Consider the following 20,168-nt stretch of genomic DNA (forward strand, 5'->3'; position numbering starts at 1 on the left):
ATAACAACCACCTTTTCATAATTAGAGGGATACCATTTATATAAAGAGCTCGCATCATAACTAATTAGAACATTTCAAGGGTCGGTATTGGCGCACTAGAGAATATTACAAATATAGCTGAACATCATAATTTTTACGTTGAAAATTAGTCTTACTATTCAAGTGCTTTTAGTGAATTAGAAGTTAGAAATGTATTAGAATAAGTAACTAGGTCAGTTTGAAGTTGAAGTCCGCATCAAGTTTCTTTTTAGATGGATATTGAGATTTATAGTGGTTATTTAATAACTTAAATGTTCAACGGTGATTTAAGAGGTAGAATATTACATTTGTCCCATGTATCGCACGGGCATTCCACCTAGTACATTATATACTCCCTCTAATCCCCTATTTTATTCCCTTTGTTTTGAGGACATACCCTTAATTAACCACCACCCATCTCCAACCACCACTTAAACAGCCCAAATACCACCGCTAACAACACCAACGTAGCCGCATACGCCACAAATCCAGCCCATCGCCCCAGAATGCGACAAAAAAAGACATAGTCTTTCTATGACGACATCGCCATCTAGGACAATAAATAGCATACGGTCTCCTCGCCTCTTTGTTGGATGTTTGTTTCCCAGAGGTGACATTCGAGGGTGTTTGGGGAGAATAGAGTGGTTGTGTGTGTTGGTGGGGGAGTAATTGGTGGAATCGATAGCGAAAATTGACGGTGTGGGTGTTATACTGTTATGTAGGAGTATTGTTAGGGGAAGGGGAAGGGATATCCATGGTGGTAATGAGTGGGGAATTTGAGGTTGGGATCCCTTTTTCGGTGGAGAGAGGGGTATCCGTGGTTGTGATAGTGTTGAATTGGTGGTGGGGCGTAACAGGGTAGCGGTGGCAGTGGTTGGCGGATGTGAGGTGTAGTTGTTGATGGACGTGAGTTATGTAAATGATAGTGGGTTGAGAACTTGAGATTGGGATGAGGGTATAACAGTCCATTTAGAGATAATTTTCAAAAAAGGAATTAAGGAAGAAAACCTAAATCGAATAAGCAAATAAGGAAGAATATAGGGTCGCTTGGTTCGCTGCATAGGAATGGAATGAATTGGAATGAGAAACCATAGAAGTATGGGGTTCCAACTTCATACCTTTCAAAACTTGTTTGGTTCATTGGAAAAATAAACATAAAGTTATGAAGTTTGAATTTATGAGTAAAAGATGGGTATGAGATTCCAAGGGGTTGTCCTCCATTCCAAAATGCTCCAACCAAACATTAAAATGAATCAATCAAATTCATTCCATTCATAGTGAATCACAAAATCTCATTGAAGATGGCGATATCCGTCACAAGCTTGTGACGGATACCATTTCCTATAACAAAATACCCATGAGTGATGAGTGAGGGAGCACATAAGGGTGCCCCACCTTGTCCCCTCTCCCTTTTTGTGAGAGATCTTCAACTTGTTAAGGGATTAGCCCGTCACAAATGTTGGGGGAAAAATTTACAATTTTTCTGGAGCAACACGTGGCAGGCATCGGTAGGTGGGAATGAAATCAAGAGGATAAGTGGCGTGGCGAGAGCAGGACCACAAGATTAAAAACAAAGAAGCACACGTGGGAATGGAAAGAAACACAAATAAAAAAAGAGGAAATAGCAACAAATGAGGAAAGAGAGAGTCAAAGCCCATAATGACTCCTTAATTCAAGGAGCCGTTACCACCTGCCGGGGAGAAAAATCCGGGAGGAGCCTGAAGGAGAAAACCCTAGAAGAGGCATCTATAAAGAGGAAGCCCAATGACACAAGAAGGGCATTCGGGATACAAAAAAGAGCTAAACAAAACTTGATAGTTACACATCAGTACACTAGTAATTGTTCCTTACTTGCTATGATAATTTGATCATAGTGCAAATATTGGCGGGATTTCGACTCCCCCCGCGGTTGTTCCCATACCGGGTTTTCCGCGTCACCAAAAGCTCCTCGTGTCAATCTTTCTCTCATTGTCTTTCACTTAGTTTTGCACCATAATTTCCTATTTCGTTCGCAGCCATAGTCGATCACTTTGACCCATTGACTTTACATCTAACCGGTAAATTTTTACTAAATTAACTTGGCGCCCACCATGGGGCCAAGTGATCAATTTTCTATAAGCCAAAACTCAGTAATCCGCTCGTCACCATGTTTGGAGCCAGTTCGAGTCCATCCAGCACCCAGGGAGGACCTCCTCAATCCTCTGGAGGAAGGCCTCTCCCAGCAACCATGTGATCAATTATCGCATCACCAGCAGCCAGCCAGATGGCCCCCGTCAGCGCATCTCCCAAAGCCATGCCACCGCCTTTCAAGCCACCGCAGGTGCCTAAAGCATCAGCAGCACCCAGTGTGACGAGATCCAGCAGGGAAAGCAGTCCCAGCAGGACCCAGATTTTGGATATAGCATCAGGAGGGATTCCCAAGAAATCAGGACCCTCATCACCAGATCCAATGCGAGTAGTGTTAGAAGGGATGGACACTCTGCACCGGGCCATTGAAAGCCTGAGGAAGGACAATCAAGATCTCAGAAACCAGATCGCAATGGTGGCCCAGGCTAGGCCATCATCTGCTCCACTACTTCCTCCTCCTGAGCACGCAGCGTCAGCCACGAGTGGAGGCTCGCACCGGCAGATCCCACCAGAACTGGTCACCAGATTAGATCTTGGGGGAGTGCCACCCAGAGGAGCCATCGAGCCCAGCGGATTAGGGTTCCTGTCTTTTGATCGGCCACCCAGCTTGCAGCCGACCCCAGGTAGTACTTTGTCTAACAGTCAACCAGGAACTAACTTGCAATCTTTTGCAGGAACACCCATCCAGCAGGCGGCATGATGGAATCCAGGACCTAGCACTAACATGATGAACCCAGCAAGCGGTCATTTCTCTGGAGGAACCTGGCTAGGAGGAACCTCCTTTCAGCAGGCACCAGAAGGGCAACCAGGAACCATCATCCACGCAACGCCTATGACAAGTCAGCCATGTAGTCAATTCCCAGGAGGAGCCTGGCTCGGAGGTACACCTATCGGCTCTTGTCTGCCTGCCTCTAACCCTCTTGCAGGAACAGGTAGCTTGCTAGAGCAGCAGTACCAGGAATTGAGGGACCTGATGTACAGGATTCCAGGCGTAGCACGAACCCTGGAGAAGGTAGCACGCGATAGCTACGCGAACTCCCCTTTTATTGACGACATAACCCTCGTCGGAGTCCTCAAAGGATGTGTGCCGCCAGCCATGACGCTTTATGACGGAACCACGGATCCTCTTGATCATGTCAACCACTACAAGCAGAAGATGATGGTGATAACTGCGATAGGATCCTTGAAGGAAGCATGTATGTGCAAGGGATTCGAATCCACATTGTCCGAAGCAGCCTTGCAATGGTTCGTCAGCCTGCCCAATAAAAGCATAACCTGCTTCGCTGACTTAGTCAATGCCTTCCACCAGCAATTCGCTAGTAGCCGTAGACTAGAAAAACAAACCAGCGACCTGTACCGGATAGTACAAGGACCTGAAGAAACTACCAGAGATTTTCTGAACAGGTTCAACAAGGAGAAGGTAGCCATTCCCCCATGTGACATAGCCACGGCTATTGAGGCCTTCCGCCAAGGGCTCCGCCAGGACTCAGACTTATATAAAGACCTGACCAAGTATCTATGCACTACCTTCGAGGAAGTACAAACGAAGGCGATCGCTATCATGCAGCTGGAGGAAGACTCGGGTCTAGGAGAGCCACCTATGGCACAGATCATACGTCCAGAAATGCACCAGTAGAGAAGCAGAGCAAAAGAGCCAAACCTTACAGCAAACCTGTGAACAAAGTCTCCGAGGGCTCAGGAGGAAAGAATAACTCTGAGCCGCCTCCGAAAGTAAGTGAATATAAATTCTCAATCAACCTTGCAGGAGTGCTCAAGGCCCTAAAGGAGATACGGGGAGTCAGATGGCCCAGGAAGCGGACCGACGAGCGCCCTAACGATAAGAGAGATTCCAGCAAGAAGTGCGAGTACCACGATGACATAGGCCATGACACCGATGATTGCTACACCTTGAGGAGAGAAGTCAAATTCCAGTACGATCGAGGAAACTTAGACCACCTCTTGCCAGGAGGATCCACCAAAGTTAATTCCACTAACCAGGTTCTGCCCTCTACTCCACCTGTGTGCACTAGAATTGTGAATGTTATTACAGGAGGCTCGGAATTGTGCGGCCTGACTTATTCAGCAGCCAAGACACACACCACACAAACCAAAGGAGACAAGCCAGAATTCTCCTGCAGAATCAGCCGTCAGGACCTCCCAGCAGTCACCTTTGATGAAACAGATGCACAAACCACTCAAGAACAACACCACGACGCTCTGATCATCACCCTCCCCATAGGGAACTGCGAGGTAAAAAAGATCCTGGTGGATACAGGAAGCTCCGTCAACCTGATTTTGTTGGAGACACTCAAAGGAATGAGGTTCAGCGAAAAGGACTTAGCAACGAAAGCAGTACCCTTGGTCGGTTTAGTGGTGAAACAAAGCATTCTCTAGGGGAAATAGTTATCCCAACCTACGCCAAAGGAGTCAACAAATAGGTAAGATACTTGGTTATCGATGGGCCCTCTACTTACAATGTAATTCTTGGCAGGCCCTGGATCCACGAAATGAAGGCAATACCTTCGACCTACCACCAGTGTTTGAAATTCCCAACACCCTGGGGAGTGCAATAGATATGTGGGGATCAGGAGGATGCTAAGAATTGCTACAAGATAGCCCTGAAACCATCATCCCAACCGCCGGCATAGAAATTACAGAGCCAGCGCATCCAGGAGGAATATGTCGAGCCACCTCAGGCAGAGTTAGACGAAGTCAGCCTGGACGCGTTGCAACCAGAACAGACCGTACTTATTGGAGCAGAATGCACAGGTAATATCCGTCAGGAACTTGTTCAATTATTAAAAACTAATATGGATTGCTTTGCTTGGTCCCACAATGATATGATAGGGATAGACCCTAGCGTAATAACACACAAGCTGAGCGTGGATCCAAGTTATAAACCTGCCCAGAAGAAGAGGAGGAAGTTTGCCCCAGAGAGGCACCAGGTCATAAACCAGGAGGTAGACAACTTGCTCGCTGCTGGAAAAATCAGGGAAGTCAAGTACCCGGAGTGGTTATCTAATGTGGTGGTGGTTCCAAAAAAGAACAGCAAGTGGAGGGTTTGTGTTGATTTTACAGACCTAAATAAAGCTTGCCCTAAAGATCCATTCCCTCTACCACACATAGACGCTATGGCAGGCCATGAAATGCTTACATTCCTGGATGCTTGGAGTGGCTACAACCAAATCAAGATGCATCCTGATGATCAGGAGAAAACAACATTCAGGTTAGAGCGAGGTATCTATTGTTATAATATAATTCCTTTTGGTCTAAAGAATGCAGGTTCCACCTACCAACGGCTGGTAAACACGATGTTCAAAGAGCAAATAGGCCACACCATGGAGGTATACATCGGTGATATGGTGGTAAAATCGAAGCAAGCTGCGCAGCACATCGAACATCTGCCTGACACCTTCAGCACCCTGAGAAAGTATAAAATGAAGCTGAATCCGTTGAAGTGTACCTTTGTAGTCTCCAGCGGGAAGTTCCTAGGATACATGGTTACCCAGAGGGGGATAGAAGCTAGCACTGATCAAATCAAGGCCATACTCCAGCTAGAGTCACCTCAAAAGCCGAAGGATGTACAGCGCCTGACAGGGCGAGTGGCTGCTCTAAATAGGTTCATAGCAAGGTCCTCAGATAGATGCAAGCTATTTTACGACATTCTGAGGAAGTGCAAGAGGTTCGAGTGGACTGAGGAGCATGAAATAGCACTCAACGAGCTGAAACGGTATCGGAGCACTCCACCACTCTTATCGAATCCAGAACCAGGAGAGCCCTTATCCTTGTATCTCTCAGTAACCGAGGTGGCTGTCAGCGCAGTGCTAGTTCAAAAACAGGAAGGAGTACAACATCCAGTGTACTATGTCAGTAAGTCTCTGCTGCCTATAGAGACTAGGTACACCTCACTTGAAAAACTCATACTCGCACTCGTCACGGCTTCTTATAAGTTACGTCCTTATTTTGAGTCACATACTATCTCTGTGATAACTAACTATCCTCTTAAAGCTGTAATGAGAAAACCAGAGTTATCGGGTAGAATGGCCAAATGGTCCGTACACCTGAGTGGCTACGACCTGAAATTCGAACCCCGAGCAACAATCAAGTCCCAGGCTCTAGCAGACTTTGTCGCCGACTTCTGCCCCTCCCTCCAGACGCAGGCCAAGAAAGACATTCTTACACTGGAGGAAGACAATGGGGAGCAGATGTGGGTGCTGAATGTGGATGGAGCCTCCAACGTGAAGGGAGCAGGAGTTGGTTTGGTCCTTAAATCACCCCAAGGGGACCTCCTGGTCTAGGCAGTTCGGTGCGAATTCAAGGCTACCAACAACGAGGCAGAATTCGAAGCCTTGATCTTGGGTCTACAGCTAGCTATGGACTTAAAAATCAGGCACCTCCAGGTATACAGCGACTCTCAACTTATTGTAAACCACGTAAATAACTCTTATGCAGCTAGAGACCCCAATATGATGACCTACCTAGAAATAGCACAAGAGTTAAAACTCAGGTTCGCCACTTTCAACATCAAGCAAATCCTCAAGGACCAGAATGTTGAGGCAGATGCCTTAGCTGCTCTGGGGGCAACGTTCAAACCAGGTACAATCTCTACCATACCTATCGTCCATGTACTAGAACCTGTGATACCAAAAGCAGGACAAGGCGAAGAAAACGAAACAGGCTCCCAGCAATCGCAGAAAGCAGGGGTGTTAACCAACACCACCGGTTAGGAAGAAGCTGCTGACTGGAGGAAACCCTACCAAGACTGGTTACAGAATTACATACTTCCAGCGGACAAAACAGAGGTAAGAAGCTTTAAAATGAAAGCCCCCAGATTTGTGCTAATTGATGGCATCTTGTTCAGGAAATCCCTCGCAGGACCTTACCTGAGGTGCCTGGATAAGGAGGAATCCCAGGCTGTTTTGCATGCTCTCCACAGTGGTGAATGTGGAAACCATGCAGGGGGCAGAAGCCTGTCCAATAAGGCCCTCAGGCAGGGGTACTTTTTGTGACACCCTCATTTATTGCGGAAAAGTAAACACGTAATTCTACAGAAAAACTGACAGGATATGTTTGTAATTGGTTCAACTAATTAAAACCTGACATTTTTAAAACTTTTCTAAACCATTCACAAACATTTCCAGAAGGAGGATGCCAACACCTGCAAAGCTAATGAACTACTTTACATACATAGCTAATGATAAGAAAAAGTAAAGATACAAACCCAAAATAGAAAAGGGAGACATATGTCCCTAAAATGTATGTGACATAAAAAGGGTTTAAGGGTCACAATGAAATAAAACCAGTCCAGGTCCCAAGGTTACTTTGCTCGCTAGCTCGTCCATGTACCCCATATATGCATCACCTACCTGTCATTCGCATTTTATACAAATACGAAAGCCACAGTCAGTGGGGAGTAACTCCGAGTTCTCCCAGCCACGAAATGTCATAATTAATATAACATGTAAACATAAGAATATGAATACGAATCACACAATGCCTTAGCATATAGATGCTAGACAATCGTGCTTATCATGTGAACAACAATATAACAACACATAGTCCTAGCATGTGAAAACTAGACCGACTCATACTACACTATCATGTGAATCACATAACATCCAGGAATCCAAACTCTATCAACCATAGCCGGCTTGCATCTCACCTTCTATGATTCATAGAATCACCATACAAGAAAGGGCAATATATCAAAGACAGGCATAAGTTCTTAGTACGGTCAATAGTCACTTTGTAACTCAAGTCTATACCACGAGGTAGGGAAGGTAATCGAACCGGTATCTTGGCTCAGTGGTTACTATTAAGAAAACATGGCCAAGAGACAACACAACCCTAGCCTAAAATCTGCGCAGACCTAGACATGCGGATACACACCACCGCACCCAAGACTCACAACTTTTTTAAAACAAAGTGAAGTGAGTACCCTAAGGACACCACCGAAGGGTGGCTAGTACTTAAGTCGACCCCATACTATCAAAATTAGTACCGAGGTCATGCCCCAACTTGGATAAACATCCACTAGTCAGAACACAAAGGCTATCAAGCGGTGAACATATACTCGTCGAGACTATAAAGACCTATCTATGATGAAGGCCGAAATACTCACCTAGGACCTAGTCACGCTAGTCCCACTTGAATATTTTAGCCCACACCACCCAAGACTCACCACACAAGTGAAGTAAGACACCCACTTAACCTTAAGAGGGCAAAAAGTCCTACTTACCAACATAAATTCTAACATTCTATCATGTGAAAGCTATATAAATGTCTATTTACAAAGATACAATCCCAACAGTTCCTCAATAAGAATTCAATACTAATTTCCAATCCTAGCAATTATAACAATATAAAAGGCTTTAGGGGAAACTAGGGCCATTACTACAAATAAGAAGCTATTTAAATTCAACTAACTAGATAAGAAACTATTTAAATTCAACTAATTAAACATGTGAAATAGAGATATAATAAATGGCCTAAAACAAGAAAAAGGCCGATTATCTAATTCATTCAACCGAATTTTTACCCGCAACCCCACTGCGGACAGTGCGGGTCAAATTGCGGTGACCAATCACTCAATTAATCGACATCGCATCGTCAAAGGGACTAAGGCTCGATTTCGGCACAATCAACAAAACATTTCAATTATAGCTATAACATTCATTTTGCTATTTCCAAATTCTATCATGTGAAAAATGAAAGTAAAACATTATCAATCACCTAAACACTTAACAAACAACAAGCACCACATCTACTACTAATGTGACATTAATTCGTCGAGTAACTCGGAATAGTTACCTTACGCTAGCAAAGAGACAAGTAAAAACTTGAGAAAGCTTCTAAAACCCCAAAATTACTCTTCATCTTCAACCTCATATGAGCCACCTAAAATAATTATGTGAAAGGACGATATTAACGAATTATCTTTATATAAAATATGAGACGTAAATTAATTTAATTATATTTTAATTAAACCAAACTAGCGTCAAAACAATTTATAGATACGGCCCAAACTTGCGACTTAGCCAGACCACTGCCTAGGCCACGGCCAGGCCAACAAAGCGAGCCACTCCCCTCATCGTCCGGCCGTCCTAGGACGGTTTCCTAGGCCAAACCACGACGGATATCACCCAAACAAAAGACCCAAACCCAACATGTACATGTACTTGAGACGTTAGCAAAGAGGTTGGTTCAATTTAGCATAAAGAAACCCGTCAAAACAGCCCGCTAAAACTGCTCGACAAAACCCATTTTCACTATTAAAGAAGCTCATTTGTGACCGTCTTAAGACGAAATTTTAAGCATTAAAAAGATAGTATTCACCCAATAAATTACCCAACATAATCACCCACTTCACCATGAATCCCAAGGTACCAACTTTTCTCAAAATGGATAAATGAAACTTGTATAAAATCGTCTCAAACCAATGTCAGTGATTAACCCATAACGATAGCATTCGCAATACTAACGATGCACTCAACATTAATAACCATCAGACCATGATACTATTACCCAAATCTCACGTACACTCAAATGATTTCAACTACACTAATCTTTACCTTTTACTCACAATAATAATTCAATTCCACTATAAATCGAGAAATCGTTCAAGTCAGTAACCCTTTTAATGCACACACACAATTCTAACATTAACTCCAGAAACATGTACTCCACTATCAGTTAGCAAATTCACCAAAGCTTGGCATGTTTTCCAATCATTGCACTTGTATAAGACCTCACAACCATGAGTACTTGCTTATATACACATTCGTACTACTCTTACAAAGAACAGAAACTCCAAATTGGACATAGACCTCGACAATTATACTAAACTCTACTGCAATCCAACACGCCAATTCTAAGCCCATCTCACACTAATTAACTTATACAAAGTATTTACTATATGTATAAAGTACAATCAATAATAGGATCGGTAAAATCGTGTTACCTTAAACGCCCCTTATTCTTCGAATAAATGGTCCACAAGGCACGAGCCTCACCCCGGTCTTGAATCCTTCATAAAAGGGCAAGAAAACGGAATAAAGAAGCTAAAAGACGACACTTTTATAAGGCGGCGAAAGACGAGACCGTTACAAAAAGGAAACTTTCTTACCTTAAAAGGAGGAGGAAGGAAAGGGGAAGAGAATGGTACAAAAATTATCGAATTTGGTTGAGAATGGAGGCGGGATCTGGGGTTTGAATGATCGGAAAATAGGTGATGGAGCTGTTGATTGTTGTTGTTGCTGTTGAGCGAATGACAGAAAAAAAAATAAAGAAAATGGAAGGGGGAAAAGTGACGGTACATCATCAACAACAATAATAATAATAATAATAATAATAATAATAATAATAATAATAATAATAATGATACACCAACTAGCTTGCTAGCTTCTAATTATACGTACGTTTCTTCATCGTTAAGTAATTTCGTTCGTTTTTAAAACCGTTTCGAGTTAATAAAATCGGTTTTTAATAAAAGTTTCAGTAATAAAACGAAATTAATAATAAATAAATTTAATGAGTGAAAATAAAATAAACTCAGCTAGTTAACGAAAATAATACGATATCAGCTTGAACCGGAATTATTAGCGATTTTTACGAAACTAACGGATATTAATAAAAATTGCTATTTTAGTGAAATAAGCTCAAAATAGCTAATTGGACGGTTTTGTTCCCAAAATCCATCTCGGGTTCACTTAAAACAACTTTCATAAGGACTCGTAAAGAAACGGAAATTATTAAATAAATAAACCCGAACTAACTTCAATAAACTCGAACTAACTTTAAATAAACTTATTAATGATTATTAAAATTAACGTATCGAATTATGATGAAATTAATTAATTAGCTAAGCATATATATATAAATCGTTAAATGATGTAATTAAATTCAAAATAGCAATTAAAAGAATTTTATCCAACTTAATAAAATACGGGGTGTTACAATCATCCCATCTTTTAAAAAGTTTCGTCCTCGAAACTTGAAAGTATAAATGGAAGGTTATGAAAATAAAACTGAAATTGGAATCGGTAACCAAAACATTTTAAAGGTTATTTATCGTAAGAATCAAAATTCTTTCAAAAGTTTCAAATAAAATTTTCCGACAGAACCAAATTCTCATCAAGGGAACGAAAGTGTTCTCGTTACGTATTCAAGAACATCACATTCCAAATCAAAGATAAGGTCAAAAGGCAAATCATTTGTATAAATCAAAAATCAAAATACCTTCAAAAACATTAATGAAGAGTTTTCAAAAATATAAGTCTCATTCATGGAACGGAATTGCTCTTGTCGTGCACACAAGAACGCTAACTTTCCAAGTCAGAGACAAATTTAAAACAAAAACTATTCGCCGACAAGCGTAGAACAAGTTATCAAACGTTTCCAATAACTAGTTCTAACCTCCGATCAACGTTAAAATCAAAATAAGAGAAAGGTAATCTACTCAAATGTTCTTTTGCAAAAAGCCAAGGTAGAAATAAAGGTTTCACCTTTAAACTAAAAGGGGAGTTAAATTCCTGAAATATAATATTAAACTTTGACAAAGAAGTCATAAATAGATCAAGGTTAATAGAAATTGGATAAAATTTAAAGAAATTTCGGGTCTAGTAATTAAAATTTCGATAAATGAGTTTATATTCAAGAAAGGAATAGGGAACTAAATCAAATTTTCATTTTCAAGTCTTCAAAAATAGGTTAGGTTTGCAGAAGTGACACAAACCTTTAAGAATGAATCGAAACTGGTAGCTTGAAAGTTTAGAAGTTGTACAAAAAGGAAAGTAACTTAGATAGCATAAAAACAAAGTATGTTAAGAGAGCTCAAACTTAAGCCACAAGAGAGCTATAATGACTTTCATAGGGTAAAAATTGAAGTCAAAATTACAAGGATGTCAAAGATAGAGTTTCGCCAGATACGAGTGTCAAACTTAAAGGAGGAGCAAGATGAAGCGAGGAAAGGAGGTATGAACGGTAACGCTCATGATCAAGGAGAAAGGGAAATTAGACAACAAGGAAACGCCTATTAGGGTATTGTACCTTCATGACAAAACGACCAAATCCCATTCCCAATCTATACGGGATTGTTAACATCTAAAAATGGGTTTTCTTCCAAATTCATATTCTAAACTTATCTCATGTTTACTCCTAAGGCGACGACGCTCAACCTACTAAGCTTTCAAATCCCAAACATAACCAACAAAGCCAAGTTCTATAACTTTAATCACATAGGCAACTCATTCTTAATACAAATAATCCACCGATCAATTATACTCACTTTGTCAAGGAACTAGGTATAAGAATCACTAAGTATGTCTCATTACCTTACCTAAGTCTTTCCAATATCACAACTTCTCAAAACCGGGGTTATAGGTCAACCAGAAACAACTCCACAAGCCAAATTATCCAACCAAGGTTAACACCCCACAAAAGAAAGAGAACTATCTAAAAGGCGTTAAGGGAGGATTAGCAAGGATGAAAGGACAAGTTGGGAGGATACAAATGTAACTTCCAAGGAAGAAGAAAAGAGAGTTTAAAAGAAGGATAGGCACCAAGAGGTAAAGAGTAAGGCAAGATACACAAAGAATAAGGGACATCATCGAGGAAGAAAAAGCATTCTTCAATACTTGAACAAATCTTCAATCTTCGGCAGTAGGCATCAAGTCTTGATCTTCGTAAAATATAAGTGTCCTTTCAATGGAACGGAGATACTCTTGGCGATCACTCAAGAACATCAATATTCCAATTCAAAGACATAAAAATACATTTTTACATCAACGAATGATAAAACTAATTATCAGACGTCTCCAATAACAAGCTTTAACACTAATTGACGTTAAAACCAGTGAAAAACATTAAAATATTTTCAAAACCTTTAGTTCAAATTTTTTTAATAAGGGCAATAACTCCATTAACTATAAATAAGTTCACGGTCATTGATCTAAGAACGCAACAATTATTAAATGACAATCAACAAACATGTTAGTACCTAACAAAGAGCAAACACAAAGAGACTACAACATAAGATCCTAAATCTACCCATCTTACCCATCTCTCAAGTTTATTATTTTAAGGTCAAGTTATTTATAGTGGGGTGCACAAACGTGCGTCGGGAGCAAATATGCTCTGATACCAACTGTGACACCCTCATTTATTGCGGAAAAGTAAACACGTAATTCTACAGAAAAACTGACAGGATATGTTTGTAATTGGTTCAACTAATTAAAACCTGTCATTTTTAAAACTTTTCTAAACCATTCACAAACATTTCCAGAAGGAGGATGCCAACACCTGCAAAGCTAATGAACTACTTTACATACATAGCTAATGATAAGAAAAAGTAAAGATACAAACCCAAAATAGAAAAGGGAGACATATGTCCCTAAAATGTATGTGACATAAAAAGGGTTTAAGGGTCACAATGAAATAAAACCAGTCTAGGTCCCAAGGTTACTTTGCTCGCTAGCTCGTCCATGTACCCCATATATGCATCACCTACCTGTCATTCGCATTTTATACAAATACGAAAGCCACAGTCAGTGGGGAGTAACTCCGAGTTCTCCCAAGCCACGAAATGTCATAATTAATATAACATGTAAACATAAGAATATGAATACGAATCACACAATGCCTTAGCATATAGATGCTAGACAATCGTGCTTATCATGTGAACAACAATATAACAACACATAGTCCTAGCATGTGAAAACTAGACCGACTCATACTACACTATCATGTGAATCACATAACATCCAGGAATCCAAACTCTATCAACCATAGCCGGCTTGCATCTCACCTTCTATGATTCATAGAATCACCATACAAGAAAGAGCAATATATCAAAGACAGGCATAAGTTCTTAGTACGGTCAATAGTCACTTTGTAACTCAAGTCTATACCACGAGGTAGGGAAGGTAATCGAACCGGTATCTTGGCTCAGCGGTTACTATTAAGAAAACATGGCCAAGAGACAACACAACCCTAGCCTAAAATCTGCAGAGACCTAGACATGCGGATACACACCACCGCACCCAAGACTCACAACTTTTTTAAAACAAAGTGAAGTGAGTACCCTAAGGACACCACCGAAGGGTCGGCTAGTACTTAAGCTGACCCCATACTATCAAAATTAGTACCTGAGGTCATGCCCCAACTTGGATAAACATCCACTAGTCAGGAACACAAAGGCTATCAAGCAGTGAACATATACTCGTCAGAGACTATAAAGACCTATCTATGATGAAGGCCGAAATACTCACCTAGGACCTAGTCACAGCTAGTCCCAGCTTGAATATTTTAGCCCACACCACCCAAGACTCACCACACAAGTGAAGTAAGACACCCACTTAACCTTAAGAGGGCAAAAAGTCCTACTTACCAACATAAATTCTAACATTCTATCATGTGAAAGCTATATAAATGTCTATTTACAGCATACAATCCCAACAGTTCCTCAATAAGAATTCAATACTAATTTCCAATCCTAGCAATTATAACAATATAAAAAGGCTTTAGGGGAAACTAGGGCCATTACTACAAATAAGAAGCTATTTAAATTCAACTAACTAGATAAGAAACTATTTAAATTCAACTAATTAAACATGTGAAATAGAGATATAATAAATGGCCTAAAACAAGAAAAAGGCCGATTATCTAATTCATTCAACCGAATTTTTACCCGCAACCCCACTGCGACAGTGCGGGTCAAATTGTGCGGTGACCAATCACTCAATTAACTGACATCGCATCAGTCAAAGGGACTAAGGCTCAGTTTTCGGCACAATCAACAAAACATTTCAATTATAGCTATAACATTCATTTTGCTATTTCCAAATTCTATCATGTGAAAAATGAAAGTAAAACATTATCAATCACCTAAACACTTAACAAACAACAAGCACCACATCTACTACTAATGTGACATTAATTCGTCGAGTAACTCGGAATAGTTACCTTACGCTAGCAAAGAGACAAGTAAAAACTTGAGAAAGCTTCTAAAACCCCAAAATTACTCTTCATCTTCAACCTCATATGAGCCACCTAAAATAATTATGTGAAAGGACGATATTAACGAATTATCTTTATATAAAATATGAGACGTAAATTAATTTAATTATATTTTAATTAAACCAAACTAGCGTCAAAACAATTTATAGATACGGCCCAAACTCGCGACTTAGCCAGACCACTGCCTAGGCCACGGCCAGGCCAACAGCAGGCCACTCCCTACTGTCCAGCCGTCCTAGGACGGTTTCCTAGGCCAAACCACGACGGATATCACCCAAACAAAAGACCCAAACCCAACATGTACATGTACTTGAGACGTTAGCAAAGAGGTTGGTTCAATTTAGCATAAAGAAACCCGTCAAAACAGCCCGCTAAAACTGCTCGACAAAACCCATTTTCACTATTAAAGAAGCTCATTTGTGACCGTCTTAAGACGAAATTTTAAGCATTAAAAAGATAGTATTCACCCAATAAATTACCCAACATAATCACCCACTTCACCATGAATCCCAAGGTACCAACTTTTCTCAAAATGGATAAATGAAACTTGTATAAAATCGTCTCAAACCAATGTCAGTGATTAACCCATAACGATAGCATTCGCAATACTAACGATGCACTCAACATTAATAACCATCAGACCATGATACTATTACCCAAATCTCACGTACACTCAAATGATTTCAACTACACTAATCTTTACCTTTTACTCACAATAATAATTCAATTCCACTATAAATCGAGAAATCGTTCAAGTCAGTAACCCTTTTAATGCACACACACAATTCTAACATTAACTCCAGAAACATGTACTCCACTATCAGTTAGCAAATTCACCAAAGCTTGGCATGTTTTCCAATCATTGCACTTGTATAAGACCTCACAACCATGAGTACTTGCTTATATACACATTCGTACTACTCTTACAAAGAACAGAAACTCCAAATTGGACATAGACCTCGACAATTATACTAAACTCTACTGCAATCCAACACGCCAATTCTAAGCCCATCTCACACTAATTAACTTATACAAAGTATTTACTATATGTATAAAGTACAATCAATAATAGGATCGGTAAAATCGTGTTACCTTAAACGCCCCTTATTCTTCGAATAAATGGTCCACAAGGCACGAGCCTCACCCCGGGTCTTCGAATCCTTCATAAAAGGGCAAGAAAACGGAATAAAGAAGCTAAAAGACGACACTTTTATAAGCCGGCGAAAGACGAGACCATTACAAAAAGGAAACTTTCTTACCTTAAAAGGAGGAGGAAGGAAAGGGGAAGAGAATGGTACAAAAATTATCGAATTTGGTTGAGAATGGAGGCGGGATCTGGGGTTTGAATGATCGGAAAATAGGTGATGGAGCTGTTGATTGTTGTTGTTGCTGTTGAGCGAATGACAGAAAAAAAAATAAAGAAAATGGAAGGGGGAAAAGTGACGGTACATCATCAACAACAACAACAATAATAATAATAATAATAATAATAATAATAATAATAATAATAATAATAATAATAATAATAATAATAATAATAATAATAATAATAATGATACACCAGCTAGCTTGCTAGCTTCTAATTATACGTACGTTTCTTCATCGTTAAGTAATTTCGTTCGTTTTTAAAACCGTTTCGAGTTAATAAAATCGGTTTTTAATAAAAGTTTCAGTAATAAAACGAAATTAATAATAAATAAATTTAATGAGTGAAAATAAAATAAACTCAGCTAGTTAACGAAAATAATACGATATCAGCTTGAACCGGAATTATTAGCGATTTTTACGAAACTAACGGATATTAATAAAAATTGCTATTTTAGTGAAATAAGCTCAAAATAGCTAATTGGACGGTTTTGTTCCCAAAATCCATCTCGGGTTCACTTAAAACAACTTTCATAAGGACTCGTAAAGAAACGGAAATTATTAAATAAATAAACCCGAACTAACTTCAATAAACTCGAACTAACTTTAAATAAACTTATTAATGATTATTAAAATTAACGTATCGAATTATGATGAAATTAATTAATTAGCTAAGCATATATATATAAATCGTTAAATGATGTAATTAAATTCAAAATAGCAATTAAAAGAATTTTATCCAACTTAATAAAATACGGGGTGTTACACTTTTGGCCAACAATGCGCAAAGATGCTATGGAGTACGCAAAGAGGTGTGATGCCTGTCAAAGACATGTCCCAGTCAGCCACCAGCCTGCAGAGCCCCTGCACCTAGTTATTTCACCTTCGCCCTTTATGAAATGGGGAATGGACATAGTGGGACCACTGCCCAAGGCACCAGGAAACAAGGTCTACATGCTCGCCATGACGGACTACTTCTCCAAGTGGATAGAGGCAGAGTCGTCCTCTCAGGTCACTGAGACCCAGGTTATATCTTTCATTAAACGCAATATCATATGTAGGTTTGGTATTCCATCCGAAATAATATGCGATAATGGATCTCAATTTATTGGCAATAAGACAGAAGCATTTTATGCTAGGTGGAACATTTCATTGCAGAAATCTACTCCCAGGAACCCCCAGTCCAACGGTCAGGCAGAGTCCAACAACAAGATCATAGTAGAGAACCTAAGAAAGAAGCTGGAAGAGATTGGGGGCAAATGGGCAGAGGAGCTACCACTGGTTCTATGGGCTGACGACAGGACCACCCCTAAAGTAGCAACAGGACAAACTCCTTTCAGCCTGGTATTCGAAGTTGAGGCAGTTATCCCTTCAGAAGTCAGGGTCCCAACCCACAGATACGGGTGCCTAACAGAGGAGCGGAATCAGGTGGAAATGACAAGCAGCCTAGATACGGTGGATGAGCTCAGAACCAGCGCCCAGATCAGGATGGCTTCATACAGACAAACAGTAGCCAGGATCTACAACAAAAACGTAAAGGTCAGGACCCTGCAAGTGGGAGACCTGGTCCTGAAGAAAGTCTTCCAAAATACTAAAAACCAGCGAGCAGGCAAATTTGCCTACAATTGGGAAGGCCCATATCAGGTAGAAAGTGTCGTTGGAAATGGAGCTTACAGGCTCGTGACAATGGAAGGGCAAATAGTTCCCAGATCCTGGAATATCATCCACTTGAAAAAATACTACATCTGAAATGACCAACACCACGAGCATCCAGGCACGTAGTCTGCTGGATACAACCCTACCAGGTCCCAGGTTTTGTCAAGTTTTCCTATCCTTCTAAAGACCCTAATTTCCAATTAAGTCTTCAAAAAAAGCGTTCTCTTTTTTATTTTTTCACTTTTACAAAAATCTTCTGACTTTAAACTTCTATCAGCATGCTTAAATTTTTAACCATGATAGATAATTGTAAGCATATTTTAAAGCGTTATAGACCCTACACTTAGCAAATAGTACATTCCAGAACATACTTTTAAAAAAACAAAATTTTGAAATCTTGTGTCTTAGAAAGAGGAGCTTGTAAAAAAAACAATCTGGTGGAATTTTGTATTGTTATACAGTGAAGCGTGGGCTTGTGACTAAGTTCCCACAGATCGGACGAGCAAGGCTCCTACAGCACTTAGCACCCACGCAAGCGAGGTTCCTATGAATAGAGGGGCAACTAGATCCCATAACCTCCAATCAACGAAAGCCGGCAACAAAACAACGAAAAAAGGTGCACGCACGATAAAACAAAGGTACCCTGAAAACGGCAGAATATTAATTAGCCGCCTGAAACGGCAAAGTATCAAAATATGCCTTGCTCCCACGAGCAAGGTCAAAACACACCGAAAATTATTATCCAAAAAGTAACAAAGTTTTATGCCACACAGGGCCCAGAAAGTAAAAACTAAAAAACAGAGAGAAAACTGGTTCCAGGAACCTCATCAGTCCAACAGAACATGTTCCACTCCCGCAGCAGAAGCTGGTACATTTTCAGGAGCAGGCTGAACAGTAGAGATAGAACCACCAGCAGAATTGCCCTCAGAAGCCAGGTTTCCAGCTGCATGGGTTCCTCCCTGAACCTTTTCCTCTTCAGCAGCAGAAAATCCGTCATCCTCCTCCAGAGCATCAATCTCAAAGTCGGACAAAACTCCCAGATCGATCTTTTCGGGGAAGAAATCAGCGAACAACCTCTCTTCCTCCTCCAAATCCCAGGACAGATGCTTCCCTTCCTTGAACTCTTTGATGCAAGAAATCTTCATCTCCCAGGAAGAGCAGGCAACAGCATCGGTCAGGGCCTTAGAGAGGTTGGCCTTCTTTTCTTTCAGGATCCTGTTCTCAGCGGTCAGGGAATTGTTAGCCTCCGGGACCTGGGCAAGCTGCTCCTCAGATTCCTTCAAGCTGTTGCGAGCAGATTCAACCTCCCCTCGGAAATTAGCCTTTCCCTTTCTCTCTGCGTCAAGCTGATCGAGAAGCTCTTTCTTTTCCGTCTGAAGGAGACAGACGTTGTCTTCAAGTTGAGCAAGCTTCTCCCGGAGAAGGAGAGATATCTGCACTGACTGAAGAAAAGAAGGGGGATTCTTTAAAAAGGAAAAAAAGAGAAGGTGAAGAAAAAGAAAGAGGGATGGGGGTCTTTACCTCAAAAGCATGCTCAGCCTCCATGTCCGCCATTTCTTTTAGGGGCCTCTTCTCTAGCGTGGAGCGAGGACCAGGGAGCATCAACCACTCCAAATAGGGCCAGTGCCCGAGGACCCTGGAACAACCAAATCCTTCTGGGAGCTTCAGGGTCATTTCGGCAGGAGGAGCGTTGGGGGCCACAGGGGTAGGAGGCTCTCGATTTTCAGGTGGCAGAGACGCCAAAGGTGTAATTTCAACAGGAATAGAATCGGAAGAGGTAGCTGGCCTCTTCGAACATGCAGCCTCAGCTTCTAAGGAAGGGTCAACCCTCCTCTTGGAAGCAGGCTTGGGAGCACCACCAACCGCTCTATTCCTCCTTTAAGAAAGTATCATTTGCAGGGTAACCTTGGGTCTAGCAGATTCTGGGAACAAGAAATCAGGAACCGCAAACATCAGGAACCAGAAACACCAGGAGCCTCAAGAGGCTA

At 40.8% G+C, this 20,168-nt stretch overlaps 2 long non-coding RNA genes across 2 annotated transcripts; both read right to left on the bottom strand.

Moving 5' to 3' along the window:
* Window positions 1-7,306: 7,306 nt before the first annotated feature.
* Window positions 7,307-10,166, bottom strand: LOC141598410 (uncharacterized). The gene is made up of 3 exons (XR_012523492.1): window positions 10,106-10,166; window positions 8,956-9,042; window positions 7,307-7,511 (listed from the first exon to the last, which is right to left on the bottom strand). It is a non-coding gene; the product is annotated as an uncharacterized LOC141598410 (long non-coding RNA).
* A 3,286-nt stretch (window positions 10,167-13,452) lies between these two features.
* LOC141598411 (uncharacterized) lies at window positions 13,453-16,591 on the bottom strand. The gene is made up of 4 exons (XR_012523493.1): window positions 16,419-16,591; window positions 16,252-16,319; window positions 15,106-15,192; window positions 13,453-13,651 (listed from the first exon to the last, which is right to left on the bottom strand). It is a non-coding gene; the product is annotated as an uncharacterized LOC141598411 (long non-coding RNA).
* Window positions 16,592-20,168: the final 3,577 nt, after the last annotated feature.

The sequence above is a fragment of the Silene latifolia genome, chromosome 9 (genome assembly GCF_048544455.1).
Source record: "Silene latifolia isolate original U9 population chromosome 9, ASM4854445v1, whole genome shotgun sequence".
Taxonomy (NCBI): Eukaryota; Viridiplantae; Streptophyta; class Magnoliopsida; order Caryophyllales; family Caryophyllaceae; genus Silene; species Silene latifolia.